Raw genomic sequence first — 7,423 nt, 5'->3', positions numbered from 1 at the left:
ATACAGGCCCGGGCCTGTATTTGACTCAAGCTCATCAAGCTCCAGGCCTTTATTGGAAGGAGGGCCAGTATTAGAGGCAGGCCTCTATTTCTATTTGAGCAAAATGAACTAATGGTTCGCTGGAGTTTTTGACAATTAAAATTGCGCCCACATTTTCAAAGTTAAACACATTTCTTTTAACAACGGTAGTTTCTGCTTCAGCCATCTCCCCCCTCCCCCGGCGCAGCGGCCGCAAACTCACTGATGCGCCTGCAGCCTCTCGGAGTTCCTGCTGCTCTAAACATTAAAATAATTATTTCATTTTCTGTTCCTCACTTCTGATTACCTTCAATGGTGTCTGTTTGTTGCAACCACCAGGTACAAAAACTAACTTGTTTTTATTTGACTATTTTTCTGTCCTGCCTGTTTATTATCTTCCTGCATCTCCTCTCAATCCTAAAGAAAAACTGCTGCCTGGGTTCATATATATTCACCTCATGAGTTACCTTTGAACTGCAGTTCTAAAAGATCTACCGACCGCAAAAACAGCGAAGCGCTCGCTGTTTGGCGGCCGTATCAGTGATCAGTGCGTCGGAGGACAAGGTGATGCGCGCAGCGCCCCGCTCCACAGCATGCAGCGAAACGCATCAGGCGCAAATAAAATACAGAAAACATTAAAGGAAATGAACCGACATGAACGATCGCGTGTTAAATTAGTTTTTGAGGTGGCGACACCTGATTGTTACTGTGGCCGTGCTCAGGAGGCAGATCTACCGACCGCGAAAACAGCGGAGCACTCCCTGCTTGGAGGCCGCATCAGTGATCGGTGCGTCGGAGGACAAGGTGAAGTGCCCCGCTCCACAGCAGCGATACACATCAGGCACAAATAAAAGACAGAAAACATTAAAGGAAATGAACCGACATGAACGATCGCGTGTCAGTACCTACGGTCTGACACAGCGCGTTGCCCCCCCCACCCCCACCCCCCGAGCACAGGAGCTTGTCACCTGCTGACAGCAGACTGCTGTCTTTTCCGAGGGCTGCATCTTGCCGGTCATTATCACGTGACAGCGACTAGTCGACGACAGGCATAAAAAGTCACTATAGTGAAGTTGACTAGTTCATACACCCCCTACTGCTGCTCTCCAGAGTGTTCTGCAGCATAATCAGCACGTTCTCTTTGAACTTGATAGTGTAATGACCTGGCTGGGGTTGTAAGCCAGGTGCATTCTGGGTATTGTGTTATATGTGTTTCCTATCGTTCTGCTAGTTCCTATGTGCTGATTTGCGTGTTGTGTGAGTGTTATGTAAGCCACAGGGAAGGTGATGTGTGTTCTGTGGAGTGGGTTGAATTAGCATGGTTAACTGACACCGTGACTCTGTGTGGTAGGAGCGTGATAGAGGATCGTGTCTGTAGCGTTACAAAGCGTTGAAGAAAAAGCCTAATAAAGATCTTCGTGAACCTCTACTGCCTCCTGCTGGTTGATTTGGAGACTATAACCCTGCCGATGGACGCTCATACTTGCTTGTTACCACATTCCACCCGGTCTCTTGAGACCGGCCATTATTCACCTCCACTGACTCCGACACCGGCCAAAATTGGAGACCCAGCCTTTAATTGAATACCGGCCTTTATTAGAGGATTTACGGTATTTATATATTTATTTGGAGCAAACGGGATGGAAAATGTAGACAATTCCAGACAGACATGAGCTCACTCTGAATATTACATTAAACTTGAGAGCTCTGCGACCAACCCAACAATATACGTACAGAATATCAAGCTGAATAACCTGCATTTATTATTGTAGCTTCCACCTTCTCTTCTTATGAGGCCACACACACACACACACACACACACACACACACGCACACACACACACACACACACACACACACGCACACACACACACACACACCAAGTCAACCTGCTGCCAATGACAGTACTGGTAATTTTGGACATTTTTGATTTAAAAGCATCAACCTGGTGTTCTTTGTGGAAGAAAATGATCCAGCAGAGTTAAGGGCTGCTATGAATGTATAATAAAGTACCTAAACATGCTCACATTAAGCATTAGAAGAAATAAGGCCAGCCTCTGCACTGCGTAACGGGGGAGTAAACCTGGCCCTTGAAGGCTACTGTGGCTGCATGTTTTCTACATGTCCCTGCTCAGACACACCTGATTCTATAGAAGATCAAGGTTGTAGTAAAACATATTGTTGTAGACTACTCTGTCAGTTAAAGAAGATCCCAGCAATGTTTAAGGGTCCAGTAGTAACTGAGTATAAAAGCTGGAAGGAAAACAGCAATCTCAGTGAAAAACAGAACAAAGAGAAAAAAGCAGAAGAAAAGTAAACAAGCAGGAGCGAAGCTGAGAAGCGTCTGCACTGCTAAGCTGGATAAATGTTAAAGTTCAACTTGAGTCGTGTGTTTAGTTTATTATATATAAAACTTGACTTCATCAGAGGGCACTGCTATGTTAGCTTGTTTAAAATAGATTTTGGTATTTGCTTTGAGGTCTTCAAGTTTGTTAAGTATTGATCATTTACCAGATGTTGACATGCTATATTTCCTGTATGTAAACGTTTATTGTTTACAGCTTCATCGTACTTCATCTGCGATTGCACCTTTAATAACAGTAACACTTAGTTGACAATGGACACTTTTCTCCTGAAATCCCCCAGATTTGCATCAGTCACAAACTAACTTCCAGCTTCAGAAAGGAGGTTTCTCAACGTTGTTGACATATTTATCACTTTAGATGCTTAAAAGAAAGCAAAAATCTCATGATATTTTACTGGAAATCATTACAAAATAACATTGTATTTATGGTTTGCTTGAAACTACTCAAAGAGCAAAACTTGTTGCGTTTTTGTATTTTCTGTCTAACAAAACATAACTAGTTGCTTTCAAAAGCACCACATGTAAGTGAAAAGACGGCTCCCGGCCTGAGAAATCCTGACGCTGGTTTGCTCATCAATGACCAGAGCATCAGACTCACGGATTGCGCATTGCAGAGACACTTCCTGTTTATTCTGCTTGCAAAGCCAGCATTCATCTGTGGGGTGTGTTTGTTGTTGATTCAACAAGGAGGTGAGGCAACAGAGGCAGCAGGCATGTTTAAAACTCCGTGTAGCTCCACGCAGGCTGCAGAGACATATCCAGAGCTGGGCCATAATCTATAATTCAACACAGATTGAATTTCTTCTCCTCAGGGTCGATGATCGGGGAGAACCGGATGGAGCAAAGAGGGAGAGCCTTCCATCCTGGCTCTGCCTCAGTCTTTGATCTCTCCCCTCTCTCCCTCTGCCCCGTATCTCTCCTCTGTTGTTTTTCCTCTTTTATCTCCCTCACATCCTTTCATTCATGTTCACTCTGACATACTGTACTGTAAGGAAAACTCAGTGAAAATACAGACAAGGGGTGAAAAACAGAGATGTGGGTAATGTTTATTAACTCACTCACCCTCGGTTTGTTCCCTGAGCCATTTCTCATGGGACAGAAACACAGCAAAAGCTCTCAGAGAAGTTATGCAGTATACTGTTCCAGTAAAAAATAATCACTGTAGAGAAACTGCTGCCAGGGGAAATGTCCTATATCCTGTTTTAAGAAACTAGATTGCCTTGCAAATATGTGAAAGAGGCTATAAATATTAATACACACTCTGCATACTGTTATTGTATTAGAAATGCTCTTATTTGCTTGTGATAATTTATTTTTTAGCTTGCACTCACTTTTCTCAAAGCTCCGTAGAGCAGGGCTGTGCAGAGACCTTTGAAGGGGCGGGTGCTCAAATTCAAAAAGGGGCACACAGAATAATATTTTCAAACATCATGACATAACCACAGTATACCGGGCTGAATAACAAATCATTTTATATATTTATCATTTATATTTATTAGAAATTCAAAATGGAAGTGAATCATTATATACACCATAAGGACAATGTAAAGCAAAAGTAACTTGTTTTGGTAAATGTAGTAGTGTATTTGTAAAATGCCTTCTTAGGGTTCTACAACCCCCCAAGGCACATTACAACACAATCAGTCATTCACACACACACACATTAACACACTGGTGATGAGCTATGATGTAGCCATAGCTGCTCTGGAGCGCACTGGCAGAGGTGAAGCTGCTGAGCACAGGCGCCACCAGTCCCTCCGACCACCACCAGCAGGCAAAGCAGGTTAAGTGTCTTGCTCAAGGACACAACAGCATCAATCTCTGATTAAAGTCAGGATCAAACCTGCAACCTTCCGATTACTGGACAACCTGCTCCACCTCCTGATCTGTTGCTGTCCTATGTTACCTGATGATGGGTACAATGTAGCTGTTGCAGGGTTGCTCCTCTTGCTGCTGCAGGTGATGCTGGAGGACAAGGCTGTGTTGGTCTCAGACTGTAGGTAGTAAAACGAACAGAGGAGAAATGTTAGTCAATTAAAAAATTAATGTAAGATCATAAAAAAATGGCAAAAATTGGTGAAAACTCTCAGAACTGTAAGACAGAAATATCTGAGACAACACCTGTGGTAAATAAATGGAAATCTAAAAATTAGTGGATAATAGAGGAGTTTATGTCAGAGATAAGAATGTGACAGAAATATAAACAGCAAGAGTTGTGTGTGTGTGTGTGTGTGTGTGTGTGTGTGTGTGTGTGTGTGTGTGTGTGTGTGTGTGTGTGTGTGTGTGTGTGTGTGTGTGTGTGTGTGTGTGTGTGTGTGTGTGTGTGTGTGTGTGTGTGTGTGTGTGTGTGTGTGTGTGATCTATCACTCTCCACCTGCTGTCCATCTGAGAACAAGGCAAAATTAGCTATTGTATGAATGAATTATGTAGTTATTCACATTTAACAGGTCTTGCACCTAATCCATGATCAAGTAGCTAACATAAAACATTTTCTGGCATCAAAGCATTGCAGTTGTGTATATTATTGTTTCTACACTTGTTGCTGTAATACAACTTACCTGTACTCTTTTTTTTTCCAGCTGGTGAGGGACCCACTGCCTTTAGCTGCCTCATGTAGCTCTTTCTGTCGCTGCTTCCGCCTCCTCTCCTTACGAGGCATGTCTGTACAATGATATATCATAATTAATTTACAAATATTTTTTCATGCATATAAAACTCATGCATACACATACTGGGACATTTCATTCCTTTTCCAGAAAACTAACTGTATATAATTTGGCCACAAATTTGCTTCATGATGCTGATCCAGAATATTTCCATACTATTTTAATCATAGTGCTTTAGTAATTATAATAAAAATAAAGAATAAAACAATGTTTATGCTTTCATTCAGTTTTACTATCTACTTTGTGCAAAACAGAGAACTGTACAGATAAAACAAGTTTGCTGTGAAAACAGTAGTTTTTTTAAAATGTACATCTTTTTTTATTTTTATTTTTATTTTTTTTTTATTTGCACCTTATACGCTTCCACTGACGACATTCCACACAAACACACACTCAGGGCCTTGGGAGTGAGCACAATCAACAGCATTTGGCAGGGGGATATTTCAGCCTCCTCCCGAGTGCCGGTGCCCACTTCCAATTTTAAACCGCACTTAGACACCGAGGGCTGAGGGTGTAAGTGGGGTGGTGCGGTGGCATCAGCTGGCATAGGTCGGATGATGCCCGCACTGCCCACTCACCACAGCCATGGAACACACCTCATGATCACACAACATTATATTGGAGCAGGCGGAGGGAGACTAGGGGTCTTAGCCACCTCTGTTGTCACTAGGCTTCCTGGGGCTGGAGGCCAGGAGGGAGATCTGGCCGTCTGGTTGGGGTCTGGAGTGGTGGGTTGCTGTGCTCAGCGTTGGGCGGGGGAGCCTGCTCATCAGCACCCCAGCAGAAAGGGTCAAACTCTGGTTGCCGGTGATGGTTGTACCCAATGTGCAGCAGTACCGGGACCAGAGTGAATAGGGTGTGTATGGGGAGCATGAGTGGGTGTCCGGCGTGCATTTTTGTAAGTCTTGGGTTGTATGTGCATGTGTGAGCATGAGGGAGGGAGTGTGTGACTGTGTTTGTGTATGACTGTATATGTCAGGTCGGGCCTTTGACTCCTCCCCTCTCCTGGAACTTCTCTTGATGATATAGATCTTTGTCCCCCCTCCCCCTGCCACACCTGGTGTGAGGGGTTGTGCCTTGGTCTGCCTGAGTGTTCGTGGCAACCGGGTCTGGGGGTTTAAGATTCAGGCATCTGCCTGATAGATCCCGGTGGCTGCCTGGTGGGGTCTGGGTCCCTGGGCTCTGCTGGGTCCCCGGCGGGGGTGGTCGTCCCTGGGTCCCGGGTCGCTGGGTCCCGGGCTCGCCCGGCTAGGGGGTGGGAGGCTGCGGGCGGGCCTGTGGGCTTGCCGCTGATGTCTCCCGGGACTCTGCCGGCTGCTGGTTGTGGCCCCCCGGGGCGATCCTCTGTGCCTCTCGAGGGGGGCGGGGGCCTTCCTGGTTGCAGTCTCCTTGGGGTTCCTGTGTTCTGGGGCAGCGCCTGGATCTCTGGGACTTGGAGCTCCCCCTGTCTCCTGCACATCTTTGGGGGGCGGATCTGTGGTCCCTCACACTCTCTGTTGGACGCTCCTATAGAGAAACCTTACATAAACAAGCGCTGTACACACACAGGTGCTCACATGGTGCTCTCAAAAGTATGGGCTTGGGCATGTTAAACACAGGTCTTAAGACTATGGTGGGCACTTAATACACTGTGATTTATTATCGTGATTCTTCAGTTAAGCAATGTTGATTATATATTTTTTTCATCAAGTTGACGCAGTGATAGCTTGATCTTGTTGTATTGTTGTGTCCCCTTTTTTTGTCCTTTTGTTTTTTGTTTTTTGTCTTTTTCTGCAGGTCTAGAAGCAGACTCTTGTTCATTGTTTATTTTTGTGGAACCCCCCCCCCCCCCTCTCTCCCCACCTTTTCCTTTCTCTTTCACCTCTGTCTCCGTGTCTGGTCGGAATTACAAAGCATTCAACAACAATAACAATAAAGTTTTAAGTATCAGGCGTGACATTAAAAGCAAACGCTTTGATGCTCTACCTGAGAGTAAATCTGTAAGGCTTGTTACCAGCATTCAGACATCAATTCTGCTTGCTTCACAGCCAGACAGGACACCGGGGAAAAAAAAAAAAGTACATCTTTAAAACATAATGCTTTTTAATACAATGCATTCAAAAAGAGAGCAAATATAAACTCCAACATTTTGAGAATATGCTTAGTATTAGTGAACTATAAAACCCACCAGAAGGGCTGAGGAACCTTAAAATCTAAAACAAAACTATGTTCCCTAAAACGCTGGACAGAATTTACACACAAGGACTGAATATTTAGTAACACAAAACTTGTGATGGATGTTACCTTTAGTATTTTTCTTATTTCCTTTCACAAAAGGTAGCTAAATTTTTAATTTGTTCAAGTTTTATCAGTCTGCGAACCAGGAAGTGATTTT

The 7,423-nt window shown here is 44.2% G+C and overlaps 1 long non-coding RNA gene across 1 annotated transcript in view; it reads right to left on the bottom strand.

The window, feature by feature from the left end:
* Positions 1 to 4,243: 4,243 nt before the first annotated feature.
* Positions 4,244 to 7,423, bottom strand: part of LOC139063772 (uncharacterized) — a 3,648-nt gene continuing 468 nt past the window's right edge. The window contains exons 2-3 of the long non-coding RNA XR_011517117.1: positions 4,942 to 5,044; positions 4,244 to 4,377 (exon numbers count right to left, since the gene is read on the bottom strand). This is a non-coding gene — a long non-coding RNA (uncharacterized lncRNA). The remainder of the gene's footprint in view (positions 4,378 to 4,941; positions 5,045 to 7,423) is intronic.

The sequence above is a fragment of the Nothobranchius furzeri genome, chromosome 17, assembly GCF_043380555.1.
Source record: "Nothobranchius furzeri strain GRZ-AD chromosome 17, NfurGRZ-RIMD1, whole genome shotgun sequence".
Classification (NCBI taxonomy): Eukaryota; Metazoa; Chordata; class Actinopteri; order Cyprinodontiformes; family Nothobranchiidae; genus Nothobranchius; species Nothobranchius furzeri.
Note: the sequence above shows the minus strand (reverse complement) of the source record. Positions and strands in the feature narration are given on the sequence as shown.